Source organism: Elephantulus edwardii, unplaced genomic scaffold (genome assembly GCF_000299155.1).
Source record: "Elephantulus edwardii isolate Elephantulus edwardi_28Jun2011 unplaced genomic scaffold, EleEdw1.0 scaffold00020, whole genome shotgun sequence".
Taxonomy (NCBI): Eukaryota; Metazoa; Chordata; class Mammalia; order Macroscelidea; family Macroscelididae; genus Elephantulus; species Elephantulus edwardii.
Window position 1 is genome coordinate 25426447 of NW_006399770.1, and position 15781 is coordinate 25442227.

Below are 15781 nucleotides of genomic sequence, written 5' to 3' on the forward strand. Positions count from 1 at the left end.
AATAAAAAAAAAAAGAGCATTCCACACCAGTTACCCGCCCTCTCAGCTCCGAGCATGTGCCATGGGAGATGTCTTGGACTGGTATTTACAGCAGCAGCAGTAGTCTCGAGCCATGAGTTCTTCCCATCTGCCACTGACTCCTTGCAAGATGGTTCTTCCTTACCAATACTTCTCATCCTCAAGCCTCAGCCAACATGGTTTAGCTCTGGATGGTCCTTCTGGTGGAGCAGAGAGGGAAAGTATCCCAGTTTTAGGATCCCTGTGCTCCTTTTCATCTTTGCACCAAATTCTGAGCGGTTTGACCAAAGAGCTCTCCACACTTGCAGCACTGGGCCAGCTTCACGTCTGCTGAGGTAGAGCAGGACGACCGAGACAAGCTGCTGCAGGAACTAAACAGCCTGGCCCAGGGCTACCAGAACGGCAGCAGCCTCATGGACTAACATTCTAAGAGCAGGAAAAAAGTTAGTGTACAATACAAACTGCTGGATGCAGGAACTCTATTGTGGCACAGAAGAACTCAAAATCTCATGACTGGCTAAACCAATAATTTCATTTATTACTTAGAAACACATGATTAGTTAGTTAGTATTTAGTTAGGTTCTCTTGAGTATGACTAATAGCAACCTTATGAACGAAAGATCAGAGAGCTCTGTTCTATCCTGTGCCATCATCTCACTTCCTGACACACAAGAGCCCATTGCAGCAGTAACTATGTCAATCCATCTGGTTGAGGATCATCCTCCCCTTCTCTGACCCTTCAACCTTCCCAGAATCATGTCTTTCTCCAGGGAATAGCCCCTCCCAGCAACATGTCCAAAGTATGTGAGGTGAAGCCTCATCATTCTTGCCTCCAAAGAGCTCTCTAGCTGCACGTTCTCCAAGACATATCTGTGTATTCTTTTGGCTATTGATGGGATGTTCAGTGCTTTCCTCCAATACCACAAGTCAAAGGTGTTAATTCTTTCCTGTCATTCTTATTCACTGTCCAGCTCTCAGATGCATAGCAAGTAATTGGAAAGACCGTGACCATACACCTTAGTCCTCATATTGACATCATTATTTCTCAATAACTTGGAGAGGTCCCTAACAACAGATTTTCCCAGTGCAATAAATACTGGTACCAAGGGTATTAATTGTGGATTCAATCTAGATGAAGCTGTTGACAGTTTCTATCTCTTCTCCATGCACCATAACACTGCCTATGGTAGGAATCTTTATTTTCCTGACACTGAGATGTAATCCTTACGGAAGGTTGAATTCCTTAATCTGCAACAAGTGCTTCAGCAACAAGTCCTTCAAGTCATCTTCATTTTCAGCAAGCAAGGTTGTGTCATCTGCATAATGCAGGTTATTGATGAGTCTCCCTCCAATCCTGATGCCACACTCCTCTTCATTGATAGAGTCCAGCCTCTCAGATAATTTGCTCAGCATGCAGACTGAATAGGTAGGGAGAGAGAATACAACCCTGACACACTCCCTTCTCAATTTTAAACCATGCAGTATTCCTCTTCTCTGTTTACACAACAGCATCCTGATCCAGGTATAGGATATGCATGAGCACAATTAAAGGCTCTGGGATTCCCATTCTTCTCAATGTCAGCCACAACTTGTTATAATCCACACAGTCAAATACCTTTGCATAGTCAATAAAGCACAATATTAGACCACAGAATGATAATAATGATAATAATAAATAGACACCATCTGACCAAAAATAGAAAGAAGCTGAACCTCGATCTTCTGCACTAGTAGATTTTAAGGTCTGCATAAAAAGAATGTATAAGATAGCAGAAACCTGGACCTGACTCCAGCAGCAAGACTGATACTATCTTTGTCCTCAATCCCTGCTCTTCAAGCTCTGAAAATGGAGCCCAAGGGATGAACTAGTGAAGTGCACCCACTCCAGCATCCTGGGGCTTTGACGGGTTCGGTCCTATGTAGATGACACCCACAGTCTCCTAGTCTCGCTCATCTAGCTCCTCCTGAGACAGAAGGTTCTTGTTGTGGTCAGAAAGCTGAACTGTATTGCTGGTACTGATGGTGTCATTCTTGTCCTCAGAGCTGGCCTCACAGGCTGTATGCAAGAGCTGCATGAGTTCTCAAAAATGGTGTGGAAGAGGCAGAGGACTGCTCTACCGTTCCATGATCACATTCGTTAGGCCCAGTGTGAAGAGCTGGCTGCTTATTTCATATACCAATGTGGAAAGACTACATCTTCCATATAAATTAAGGACACTTTGGCTAAGAAGAAAAAAAAAGCTATTTCAACTTATAAAACATCCATAAATTTTATAGGAGATAGCCATTTACTACTTTGCAGAACATACTCCAGATGTGAACATGGAAAGAGAAATGTGATTAAGCAACACAAAGCTAGAAGAAATAGATGACCTGGTGAGTGGGTCTTTGCAAAAAGTGCTAAGATATCACTCTCTTGTTTTTATTGGAAGTTGTTACAACCAATAAGTTGTGGAAAACAATACTGATTTCCTAATTGATAGATCTGTTGTTGTTGTTGTTATGTGTCATTGAGTCCCCCGTGAGTCATAGCAACCCTATGTACAACAGACATAAGCCCTACTCTATCATGTGCCAATCTCACCGTCTCCAACACACCTACTCCCATTATCCCAGTCACTGAATAAATCCACCTCATCGAGGGTTTTCCCTTTCTGTGCTGTTCCTCCACCTTCCCAAGCATGACATCCCTCTCTCCAAGGACCAGTCCCTCCTTACAACATGTCCAAAGTATGTCAGACGAAACGTCAGAATCCTTGCCTCAAAGGAGCAGCCTGGTTTCACCCACTCCAGGATGAACCTGTTTGTTCTCCTAGGAGCCCATGGTACATTCAATACTCTTCTCCAGCACCACAGCTCAAAGGCATCAATTCTCCTTCTATCTTCCCTAGTCACTGTCCAGCTCTCTGATGCATAGCAAGTGATTACTAAGACCAAAGCCTTAGGAGGATAGAAGGAGAATTGATGCCTTTGAGCTGGGGTGCTGGAGAAGAATATTGAGGGTACCATGGACAGCTAGGAAAACAAACAGATTCATCCTGGAAAGGGTCAAACCAGGCGGCTCTTTGAAGGCAAGGATTCTGAGGCTTCATCTAACATACTTTGGGCATGTTGTAAGGAGGGACTGGTCCTAGGAGAGGGACATCATGCTTGGTAGGGTGGAGGGACAGCACAGAAGGGGAAGGCCCCCTATGAGGTGGATTGATTCAGTGACTGGGATAATTGGGATGGGTGTGTCAGAGGCAGTGCGATTGGCACAGGACAGAGCAGAGTTTAGGGCTGTTGTACATAGGGTCGCTATGAGTCGCAAGCGACTCTACCAGCACAAAACAACAACAATGTTCCCTTGCTCTTGGCACTAGCATGCAACAACATGCTGATCTTAAGTCAAAAAAGTTAGAGCTCCTACTAATGGTTATCTACTTCCAAAAACTGTGGCATCTCATTCCTGCATTGTTTTTCAAGGCTAGTACTCTTCACACCACGTTTATAACAAATAAGGGGGGAAATTAAAGTAATCCATGGCATGAAGCATATAGCTGTTTCCTCCTCCTGCTTCTCTTTTCTGACCTATTTTAATCACTTAGGATAAACACCTCCCTTCCCCCAACCTTTTAGCATATTGTGGTGACAAATTAATTTAATCAGAAAGCTCTGGCAAAGTGTGAGATTTGTTGCAAGGATTTTTTTTCACTCTGTTTCTTGTGCACATGATTAATTTACGGCAAAACATTGTGAGCTCAAGTCATAAAACTATTATATCTGAAAAAATTAGTATTGCGTTTTGAACTACATCAACTGATGCTTCTATGTTTCTATTTTTTATTTTTCATCTCAGATCAATAAAGTCTTGGGATGCATATTCAATTCAGTAATACAGTTTTGGAGAATAGAGGGTAAGAACAAAGTTTATAAGTATTTTCAGAATAACTGTGAAAAATCTTTTATTTCTTTTTTTCTCTCTCTTAATTCTAGGGAAATCAACCTGTTTTTAATGACAAATGGCCAAGTTAATGATAAATTTTTATTTTGGGTGAAGAGTACATTGTTTAAAACTAGCTGATAAAAAAATGAAGAAAAAACAAACTGATCAGCTCTATTGTTTGTTGTTAAGTGTCATTGAGTTGCAGGTGACCCATAGCTACCTATGAAGGAGAGTCCTGGACGCTTGGGTGCCTTTCATCCTCTCTCCAGGTTCATAGGGTTTCTGGAGGCAAGCTATTACAGAAGTGGATGCCACTCCTCCTTCCAAGATTGTTTTGGTCAGGGAGCTCCACCCCATTCTGTCCACATTGGGTAGCCAACCATTAACACACTTGACACATCAGTGTCACAGTGTTCAGCCTCACAGCAACCACAAGTGACTGCTGTATGGCAACTTGTACACCAGGGCTATCCAACCTAGAGGAATGTCTGAACAAAAACAATGAAAGACAGGCTTGAGACAGTGGATTAAAAGTCACCCACCTTTGGCTTAGTAGCATTGGTTTCTGTCCACTGAGCCAACTGATCTCTCTCTCTGTGTTGATGCTGCAACAAATCAGCTCTATTAGCATACTATAATTATTTTGCAGCAAACATCTTTATATTTAACAAAGTCAGTCATTTTTATTAATGACCTTAAATAACAATTAGGATTTGTTGTTGAGTGTTATGAAATTGTTGGCTGCTACTGCCCTTTGCTGGTTTGCTGTGGTACCACAAACCACAAGTCATGGTTAGCTGTCAAAAGTGTCAACGATCCCAAGTGCTTTGCCTGTGAACTATTTGCTTTGTCTTGCTTGTAGTCCCAACCTGAAATTCGCTTCATCAGCATTTTGCATTACTCCTTTCAATATTATCTCACATAACCAAGTGGTCCTCTGTGTTATCATAGCAACCAAGACTTACTCTGATGCATGAGTAAACATTTTCACAGAGTCTCACATATATTTAACATGTTGAATATAAACCATAAGAGTGATAAATACGTGATAGGTTTATACCAGATGGATACTGTAAAATTATTTAAATTTTCTGTCTCCTATATCAAAATTTAACTTTTAGAAGGAGTTTCAATAGGTAAGGGTTTTCAAATCATGGTTTTTATCATAGGACTGCCTTCCAGTAGATTTACAGCTACTGATTTATATTCTAGTTATTCTGAAGAATGAATGTGTTAATCTAATCCTTCCTAAACACATATACAGTTATATCTCAGAAGTCTTAACTGTAACCCATTTGATAAAACAGGACCACAAGACAGTGAAGGCTCCCCATTTGACCTTGATCATGATGGCTCGGCCTCTGGGCTCTGTGGCGCTCCACTCAGCAGCTTGCCAGCACCAGACAAAATGTTCCAGGCTCTTGTTCTTAAGTGTTCTTTTAAAGATGTGCAAGAAAAACTGTCAATCTTCTCCAAGTTTCCCTGGTTTGATTTTTGTATCTTAATATGGAACAAGGGACAAAAAAAATGTAATTTGTAGAGTATGTAAACAAGCAGTTATGTAACATCCTAAGTGAGAAAATGAGATTTTCTTTTGCTAAAACAAATAATATTTCATATTTCATCTGTATACCATGCCTTTCCCAGCGGTGCTCAAAACAATCAACTGCAGTCTTGACTTAAACCACCTTTCTTTCCAGTGAAACATTTTTTATTCTCCTTTGCTATATATGACAAGGATGGAGAAACTGTTATTTCATTATTTTATATTGTTTTTTAGGGTCTCCAGGAAAAATTTTTATCTGTTTTACTACAAAAGAACATTTAGAGATTTCCATTTTCTTTAAAAAAAACTCACAATTTATTGATATTTTCAATTTGTTGAAAGCCCACAGACAATATCAATTAACTTAATAAGGTTTTCCACTTTCTTATTTCCAAAAGTAAGCATAGAAATAAATTCCAGATATTCGGACACTGATGTGATATGCATTTAAGCCATATTCTCACTTCAGTTTGGTTTTGCTCCTTTTTTTTTTGTTCATTTATTTTTTCTTTTTAATAGTTTTAAATTGGATGGGATCCATTCTGGAATTTATTGTAGGTATAATTTTAAAAACAAGAAAAGGAATAAGTAAGACTTTGCAGAAGAACTAACATTTCAATAGAAAAATCAATGATAATATTATTGTTGTTGTTGTTACGTGCCGACGAGTCACTTGTGACTCATAGCGACCCTATGATAATATAAATTAAAAAAAAAAAACCCTTTAACTCCAAGTCCAAGGTTGCAAAAGGTGTTTGTGTATGTGTGTGTATATATTCTAGTGGTCTAAAAGGTAGTATCAGGTGTTAATAAAAATGTTGGCAGTTAGAATGCATAAACTTCTCTTTGGGAGAAAGATTGACTCTTTCCTCGTTTAAATATTTACAGCCTCAGAAACTCAATGGATGGGCACCATAAGTCAGAAATGACTCAATAGCAGTGGGCATTGTTTTCATTATATGCCTTCAAAGTGACTAAGACTTAGAACCCAGTGTGAATAGCAGATCAAAATTTTTCCCAGTTTTGTGCCATTCCCATGATCTCTGCTATGCTTCAACCTACTATTATAGTAAGTCATTCTATCTCTTCCAGGGTCTGCTTCTTCTACATTGTCTTTCCACCCTTCCAAGCATAATGTCCTTCTCCAAGGACTAGTCCCTCCTGGCCACATGCCTTAAATATGTGAGACCTAGCTTCAAAATCCTTGCCTCCGAAAAAGCAACTTGGTTTCAGCCTCTCAGGACAGATATGTTTGTTCTCTTGGCAGTTCATGGTATGTTCAATACTCTTTCTCAAGACCAGGGCATATAGAAACAACAATAACATTGACAAAAAAACAAACAGAAAAACACAAACAAGAAAACCCAACCATATATATACGTATCTACATATACATCCCCACGCCACCCATAAATGCATGTAGTCAAAGGCTCAGCATTGCTCTGTAACACATTTAAACATATAGTCTTAATATGGGTAAGGGAGCTCTGGGGGGTCTACTGAGTATGAAGTTGCACTGCTAATTGAAAGATGATGCCTTTGTGGCAGCTTGACCCCGCTAGCGTTTGTTTCCTCCAGAGAAAGATAAGCACTCTCTCTGCCCAATTTACCAACTTTGAAAACCTGACAGAGGGTCAGCTAAGTGTCCTTTCTGACTCAATGACAATAAGGTATTTCTATTTTGGGGATTGTTTTGTTTTTAGAAATATGGGTAAGTTTCAAACTGTTCAATCAATATTAATTAAACTGGAAATTTGCTGTAGGTTTCTGTCAAATTTTGAAAACAAAATCAGAAATCTCAACCCACAGAAAAAAAAACAAAAACAAAATCAAAACCATCTCCAGCTTGCCAATCAAGACCACTATACTTAGCTATTACCTTTATCTGGAGCATTTCTTTATCCCTGGTTGCCCTACTGATAAGGAGATGTGCTACAGACCCAAAGGAATGCACTTCAAATCCACCAGCTGCTCTGTGAGAGAATCTTCTGTGAGATTTGCTGCCTCTGAAAATCTGCAGAAGGGTCTTCTATGAGTTGATTCCCACCTGATGTTACATAATAACAACATAACTCAGTATCTACTGGAATAGGGTTTCTTAAGTTCCTTAATTTTTGCTTACATGCAACTTGCTCTGTTGTTTAAATATTCCTAATTATTCTTGTCATATTCTACTTCTTGTTTCCACATATTTTTATACTTAAACACAATAGATAGCTTACTTGTTAATTATATTTACTTTTTGTATCCTTTGTCCTAGAACACAAAGTTTGTTTATAAGTTGAATCTTTGTTTTGTCCATTGCTTAAAACCAGGTTTTAGTACATTTATACACATACACAAAAAGTATTCGGTTGGATGAGTGAGAAGAACAATTTACTGAAAATGAAAGTCCAGAGCTTGATAGTACTTTTCACATTTTCATCTAATTTAAAATAGCTCTTTAGGTAAAATTATTTTTAAAAAATAAATTTTGTCCTAAATCTCAATGTTGTTATGTTGTTGTTGTTGTTGTTACATGCCATTAAGTCACCTGTGACTCGTGGAAACCTTTATGTACATTAGCTCTGAACCCTGACATATTCTGACCCAATCTCATCGGATAGACCTAATTTCATTCTCGAATTACTGATACTAAATATCAAGGAAGTCAATTTAAAGACTAAGGTACACCTATCTAAGACATGGTATTACCAATTGCTTCCTATGCATCTGAAAGATGAACAATGAATAAGGAAGACCAAAGAAGAACAAATGCCTTTGAAATGCAGTCTTGAGTAATTAATATATCCTGAAATTCCAAAAGAACCAATAAATCTGCCTTGAAGAAAATACAACCAGAGTACTCCTTAGAGACAAGGCTGGTAAAACATCATCTAACTTGCTTTGTGTGTATTTTTAAGAGGAACCAGTCCTTGGAGAGAGGCACCATGCTGGGAAAAGCAGATGGTCAGCAAAAGAGAAGAACACCCTCATTAAGCTGGACTGGCATACTGACTTTAATAGTGAAGTTGAGCAAACAGAGGTTGCGAGGATGGTGCGTGATAGAGCAAGCTGTGGATCTGTTGTTCACAGGCTTTCTGTGAGTCATAGCCAACTTGATGGCTCCTGTCATTTGAGCACAGGCATGGTGGGGACAGCCAAGTCCAACATCTCCTAACTACACAGGGGGAACAACCACCATCGACTCCATCTAACACGAAGTATTAAATAAAATCAGACATTTCTTCCCATGTTTCTGCATCTACTTGTGGGGCCTGAAATCCTTTGCAGTAGCCATACAGACTTCACAGAACCTAATTTATGGTTATAGGGTTTATGGTTCACAAGTTCTAATTCAAGATATAGTCCATCAACCAGAAAGCTCCTCAATGAAGGGCAGGATACAATTTCTTACAGGTTAACAACACTAATTTCAAAGAGTTTCTTAGTTAAAAGCAAGAAACAATCTCTCAGTCCAAAGGGCTTCTCAAATATAATCTCTAACTAGCTTCAATTCAGGTTAACAACAAAATATAATCCCTCAAGTCCAGAAAGTTTCTCAATTAATACCAACATGCAATCCCTCAGTCCAAAGAGTTTCGTAATTAACAATAAGTTACAGTCCCTGTCACAGGAATCTCAGGCCCCAAAGACACATGCTGCATTCTCTGCTTCCTGTTATTTTCTTAGTGATGAGAGTTTCCCTTTCTGACATTGCATCTGCTCAATCTAATGGTGGGACTAGCCAATCTCCTTGTGGATAGATTGTTGTTGTTATTGATTGCCTTCGAGTTGAGCACAACTCATAGCGACCCTATGAACAAAAGACCTGAAGCCCCTCTGCAACTATCGACATTTATCAAAGCTCATAGAGTTTCCACAGAAAATTTGTTTTCCAAGAAGACAAACAGATTCATCCTGGAGAGGGTTAAACCAGATTACTTCTTGGAGGCAAGGATTCTGGGGCTTTGTCTGACATACTTTGGACATGTTGTAAGGAGAGACAGGTCCTTGGAGAGGGACATCATGCTTGGGAGGGTGGAGGGACAGCGCAGGAGGGGAAGACCCTCTATGAGGTGGATTGATTCAGTGACTGGGGTAATCGGGATGGGTGTGTCAGAGGCAATGAGATTGGCACAGGATAGAGCAGGGTTTAGGGCTGTTGTACATAGGGTCGCTTTGAGTCGCAAGTGACTCGACGGCACATAACAACAACAACATAGAGTTTCCAGAGGCAAGTTGTTTAGGAAGGGCACACCTTATTTACATGAGGGAGAAATGAGTTACGTAGCTGTTGATGATGTAGGTCGACCACATGCTTGGAGGGCAGGCAGAACGGAAGCAGCTAGATCAAATTAAAGACAGTGGTCTGGGGAAGCAAAACTTTGAGTAACAAACCCACTACACTGCAGCACCTAACAACGATGATGATGATGATGGTGATGATGATGATAATAATATTGCAATAACATTACAAAAGTATGTGTGTGCTAATCAAATATCGCATTTATTAACAAAAATCCTATTAAATACTTAATATTTTCTTCCCATTTTTCACAGATGAGGGTAAAATAGGTCTGGTAGCTTAAGGTCATACCTGTTACACAAAGTATCAAAGACTTGAATTCTGATCATTTGAGATCCCAGAGTCTTCCTTTTTACAATATATCATGCCATATTTCATGATGACTTTGAATATAGAGAAAATGTATCTGTGTATGGAGAACCTGGAGAAGGACATCATGTTTAGCATGTTGTTGTTGTTGTTGTTATGTGCCATTGACTTGCCTGTGACTCATAGCGAGCCTATGTACAGCAGCCCTAAACCTTGCTCTATCCTGTGTCAAACTTATTGTCTCCAACACACCTACCCCCATTACCCCAGTCACTGAATCAATCCACCTCATAGAGGGTCTTCCTCTCCTGTGCTGTTCCTCCACCCTCCCAAGCATAACATCCCTTTCCAAGGGCTGGTCCCTCCTTGCAACATGTCCAAAGTATGTCAGATGAAGCTTCAGAATCCTTGGCTCCAAGGAGCAGCCTGGTTTAACCCTCTCCAGTTTGAACCTGTTCATTTTCTAACAGTTCATGGTATATTCAACATTCCTCTCCAGCACCACAACTCAAAAGCATCAATTCTCCTTCTATCATCCCTAGTAATTTCCCAGCTCTCTGTTGCATAGGAAGTGATTGCAAAGACCATGGCCTGTATCAGGCACACCTTGGTCTCTAGAGTGACAACATTGCTCTTCGGTTCTTTGGTGAAGTCTCTGACAGCAGACTTTTTCAATGTAAAGCATCTTTTAATTTGCTGGCTGCTGGTGCCAAGAGCGTTGATTGTGTAGTCGAGCAAACTAAAGCTGTTAATAGTCTCAGTCTCTTCACCATCTATCATGATGCTGCCAATTGGCCCAGTGGTGAGAATCTTTGTTTTCTTGATATTGAGTCTCAATTCATACTAAAGGCTACAGTCCTTGACCTTCTACAGTGAGAGCCTCAGATCCTCCTCAGTTTCAGCAAGCAGTTTTGTGTCATCTGCATAATGCAGATTATTCATAAATCTTCCTCCAATCACGATGCCACATTTCTCCTTATATACCCCAGCCTCCAGGATAATCTGTTCTGCATGTAGATTGAAAAGGTATGGAGATAGGACTCATCCCTGGCGTACACTCTTCCTGATTTTGAACCATGCTGTGTTTCCCTCCTCTGTTCTGACGACTGCATCCTGGTCTAAGTATAGGTTTTGCATTAGAATGATCCAGTGTTCTGGGATTCCCATTGTTCTCAATGTCAGCCACGGTTTGGTGTGATCCACACAGTCAAATGCCTTTGCATAATCAATGAAACACAGATACACATTACTCTGGTACTAACATATCTAATGAAAACAATAAGATCTTCACTGAGATAGATGAACTCAGTGACTGTAATAAAGGATTCAAATAGAGCAATCACTGTGAGGATGGGACAGAGCAGGCAGTGCTTCTTTCTGTTGTACCTGAGGTTTCTGTACATCAGAACTGACCTAATAGCACCTAACTACAATAACTCAAAGCTGTAGCCATTGAATTAATTCCAACTTGTAACCACCCTTTCTTGTCGAGTGGAACTACTTCAGAAGGCTTCTAAGGTCACCTTTATGGACTTGAAATGCTTCATCTTCCTCCTGAGTTGTGTTGGTTTGTTCAAACTGCGAGCCTTTTGATATGCAGCTGGATCTTTTAACCATAGTGCCACTGGGGCTCCTAATAACAACAAAATATATGTCATTCAAATGATAAATCTTTACCTGAAATGCAAAGATTCCAACTGTTATGGAAATGTGACTGTAATACTTTACAAAGGCATTTTACAGGAGTATTCTGTAAACTTTTGTTATAAGATTCTTGTCTGAGATGGTATTACCATATATTTATTCCCAGTCTGTAGGTTTTCTTTTCACCCTGAAGGAAAAAAGTTTTGATGCACATATGGATTTAATCTTTAGAAGGTCCCATGCATCAATTTTATCCTCTTCAGATGCAGCATTTCTGGTTGTATTTGGCAGTCTCTTAATACCTTGTACTAGCACTTCTAAGGTTGATCCCACTTTGTCTCTTATGAATGTTATAGTTTTGGGCTTAACTTCCAGGTTTCTGATCCACCTAGAGTTGATTTTTTGTGTGTGGTGTGAGATGTGGGTACCGTTTCAGCCTTCTGCAGGTGGAACTCCAGTTTTGCCAGCACCTTTTGTCAAAGAGGTTATCATTCCCCCATTTGATAGCTTTGATTTCCTTATCAAATTTTAGTTGATCATAGATAGCTGAGTCTATTTCTAGGTTCTCAATTCTGTTCCATTGGTCTATGTGCCTGTCATGGATTGAAGAATTATGGTACAATTACACAATGGAATACTTTGGAGGGACTGGAAAGTATTATGCTGAAGGAGCTCAGTCTCACAAGGATAAATATTTTAAAAATCCATAGGATGAGAGAAGGTGGAAGCAGAGGGATGACGATGTGCCGGGGAAGGAAGGGATTAATGATGGGGTTGTACAATTTGATGGGTGTGGATGGGTGAGGGAAACTGAAAGAATTTGTTTTTGAAAACAATATATTAGAATTTGGTAAAGAAATTAGTAGAAATTTTTTTTTAAAAGGCATTTTACATACATGTATTAGCTAATACTAGTAAAGAGACCTCTGCTGGGATAGTCCATATTAACCTAAAGGTCTTGCCTCTTTGGTGGTTTGAATCCACTAGAGGCTCCATAAGAAAAAAAGACAGAACATTTCCTTCCATGTGATTTACAGCCTCAGAAATCTGTCTGGTAGAGGGTCAATTATGAGTTAGTTCAGACTAAAGAAACAAAGAAAGTACAAAAATCATTTACTGACTTTAATAGGAAGAAAATATTTAAAAGATTTTATTAACTATTTCATGACTGGGTCTTCTGGTAATTTCCCAAGAACGCAAAATTATCAGTCTATTAATAAACTTCTATGAGAGAGACTGGTAGCTAAAAGCTAATACATACAGAGGTTTCAAAGACCAGACTTCAGTGAGCATGGTTACAAATTAACTGCATGTAAAATCATGCAGGTGGCATGGAGGTTGTGGAGACATCTGACTTTGACTAACTCATAAGGGGGAAAAGTCCCCACCATAGAAGAAAACTGATTCCTATAAGATTAAACATGCTCCCACTCTACTGCGCCACCTTCTATCAATTCTAAAGCCAACCATTCCACCCAGACTCCCATTGCTCTACTGCAAGATGATCTAGTGTAAGATGATCCACTTCAATGGCCACACAGAATTCAGACCACTCTCACAATTAAAGGGTTTGCCAGGGTAGTAATGTTGTTGTTGTTATGTGCCGTCGAGTTGCTTGCGACTCATAGCAACCCTATGTACAACAGCCCTAAACTCCGCTCTGTCCTGTGCCAATTGCACTGTCTCTGACACTCCCATCCCAATTATCCCAGTCACTGAATCAATCCACCTCATAGAGGGTCTTCCTCTCCTGCGTTGTCCCTCCACCCTCCCAAGCATGATGTCCCTCTCCAAGGACCAGTCTCTCCTCACAACATGTCCAAAGTATGTTAGACGGAGCCTCAGAATCCTTGCCTCCAAGGAGCCACCTGGTTTAACCCTTTCCAGAATGAATCTGTTTGTTTTCCTAGCAGTCCATGGTATTCTCAATACTCTTCTCCAGCACCACAACTGAAAGGTAGTGATTCTTTTGTTATCCTTAGCCATTGTCCAGCTCTCTGTTGCATAGGAAGTGATTGCAAAGACCATGGCCTGTATCAGGCACACCTTGGTCTCTAGAGTGACAACATTGCTCTTCGGTTCTTTGGTGAAGTCTCTGACAGCAGACTTTTTCAATGTAAAGCATCTTTTAATTTGCTGGCTGCTGGTGCCAAGTGTGTTGACTACAGAGCCAAGCAAAGTAAAGCTGTGTACAATTTCAATCTCTTCACCATCCATCCTGATGCTGCCAAGTGGTCCAGTGGTGAGAATCTTTGTCTTCTTGACATTGAGCCTCAATCCATATTGTAGGCTGCAGTCCTTGACACTCCGCAGCAGGCGCTTCAGGTCCTTTTCACTTTCAGCAAGCAGTGTTGTGTCATCTGCATAACGCAGGTTAGTAATAGGTAAGGAAAGATTCAAGTTTGAAATAGGATCCAATTCTTAAGTCAGAGCAGCTTCTCTGGTGTATTCACAGAATCTCTGACCTTTGGCCTTATAGTTTTTTGTCATTGTTACAAAGCTCTTTTAGTCCTGTCAATAAGTCACCTCGCCCTCAGCACTCCAGTAAGCCTGGGTGAGAAGTGTCAGGCTCCAGCTCCAGGGAACAGCAGCCATCCAGTTCCAGCTCAGATTTTGTCTCAAGTTGGGCTCTGGTTTTCTACAACCTCTGTTGCTTGTGGTCTCCATCTAGCACAGAAATGTCTGTTCTAAATGAATTAGATTCATTCTCTGTTTTCTTCATGGGGGTGAGATGCCTAATTTCACTTCTGAACCTGATCAATTTCAACCTGGAGGAATGGTAAAACTGACTAATCCTCTTGTTCACTTTACTAGTATAGTCATATCGAGTCGAGCTATGCTGCTACAGAAGATTCAAGATTACAGCCTTCAATATGGATTACATTTCAACACTAAGAACACAAAAATTCTCAACACTGGGCCAATAGGCAACACTATGATGGAGAAAAGATTCAAACGGTCAACAGTTCTATCTTACTTGGATTGACAATTAACACCTTTGTTACCAGCACTCAGGAGAACAGGAGATGCATTGCATTGGGAAAGTCTGCAGGCAAGGACCTCTCCAATGATACCAGTTTGAAGAATAAAGTATGCCTATTCAGGCCATAATCTTTTCCATCCATCTGAGAAGTGGGCAATGAATAAGGATGACAAAAGAAGAATTGATGTTTATCACCTATAATATTGAAGAATAGTAATAAATATTCCATGAACTGCCAAAAGAACAATCAGATATATGCTGGAGAAAGGGAGAGTGCTTCTTGAAGACAAAGATTACAAAGCTTTGTCTCACATACTTTGGGTATGTTACCAGGAGAGGTTATCCTTTGGAGAGGGACATCATACTTGGAAAGGTCGGCAAAAAAGAGGAAGACCCTTAACCAGGTGGATTGGCATAGGGACGGCAGCAACGGGGTCAAGAGTGTCAGAGTTTATACAGATGGCATAGAATAGGTCAGAGTTCAGAAATGTTGTTCATAGAATTGCTGTGAGTCACACTTGAACTCATACCATCTAACAACAACCAACCAGTGATGTGGTGAAAATCAAAGACAATGGCTAGAAAAGCAACCTTGGATAATTCACTATAGCACGCTGTATGTCTATCTGTGTTTCGTTGACTATGCAAAGGCATTTGATGGAGGGGATCAAATCGAACTTCTGCTGATTCTAAGAAGAATGGTAATCCCAGAACCCTTGACTGTGCTTATGGCAGAAACTATATTTGGACCATGAGGCAGTTACCAGAACAGAACAAGGAAACACTGCATGGTTCAAAATTGGGAAAGTTACATGCCAGGGATGTGTTCTATCTTTACACCATCTCAATCAATATGCAGGAGAAATGTGGCATCAGAATTGGAGGAAGACTCATTACCAATCTGTGTTATGCAGATGATACAACCCTGCTTGCTGAAACTGAGGAGGACCTGAAGTGCTTGCTGAAGAAGATCAAGGACTGCAGCTTTCAATATGAATTGAAGCTCAACATTAAAAAACCAAAGATTCTCACCCCTAGGCCAATTGACAACATCATGATAGGTGGTGA

The 15781-nt window shown here is 40.1% G+C and overlaps 1 pseudogene; it reads left to right on the plus strand.

Moving 5' to 3' along the window:
* Window positions 1-440, plus strand: part of LOC102849012 — a 3381-nt pseudogene extending 2941 nt beyond the window's left edge.
* The last annotated feature ends 15341 nt before the right edge of the window (window positions 441-15781 follow it).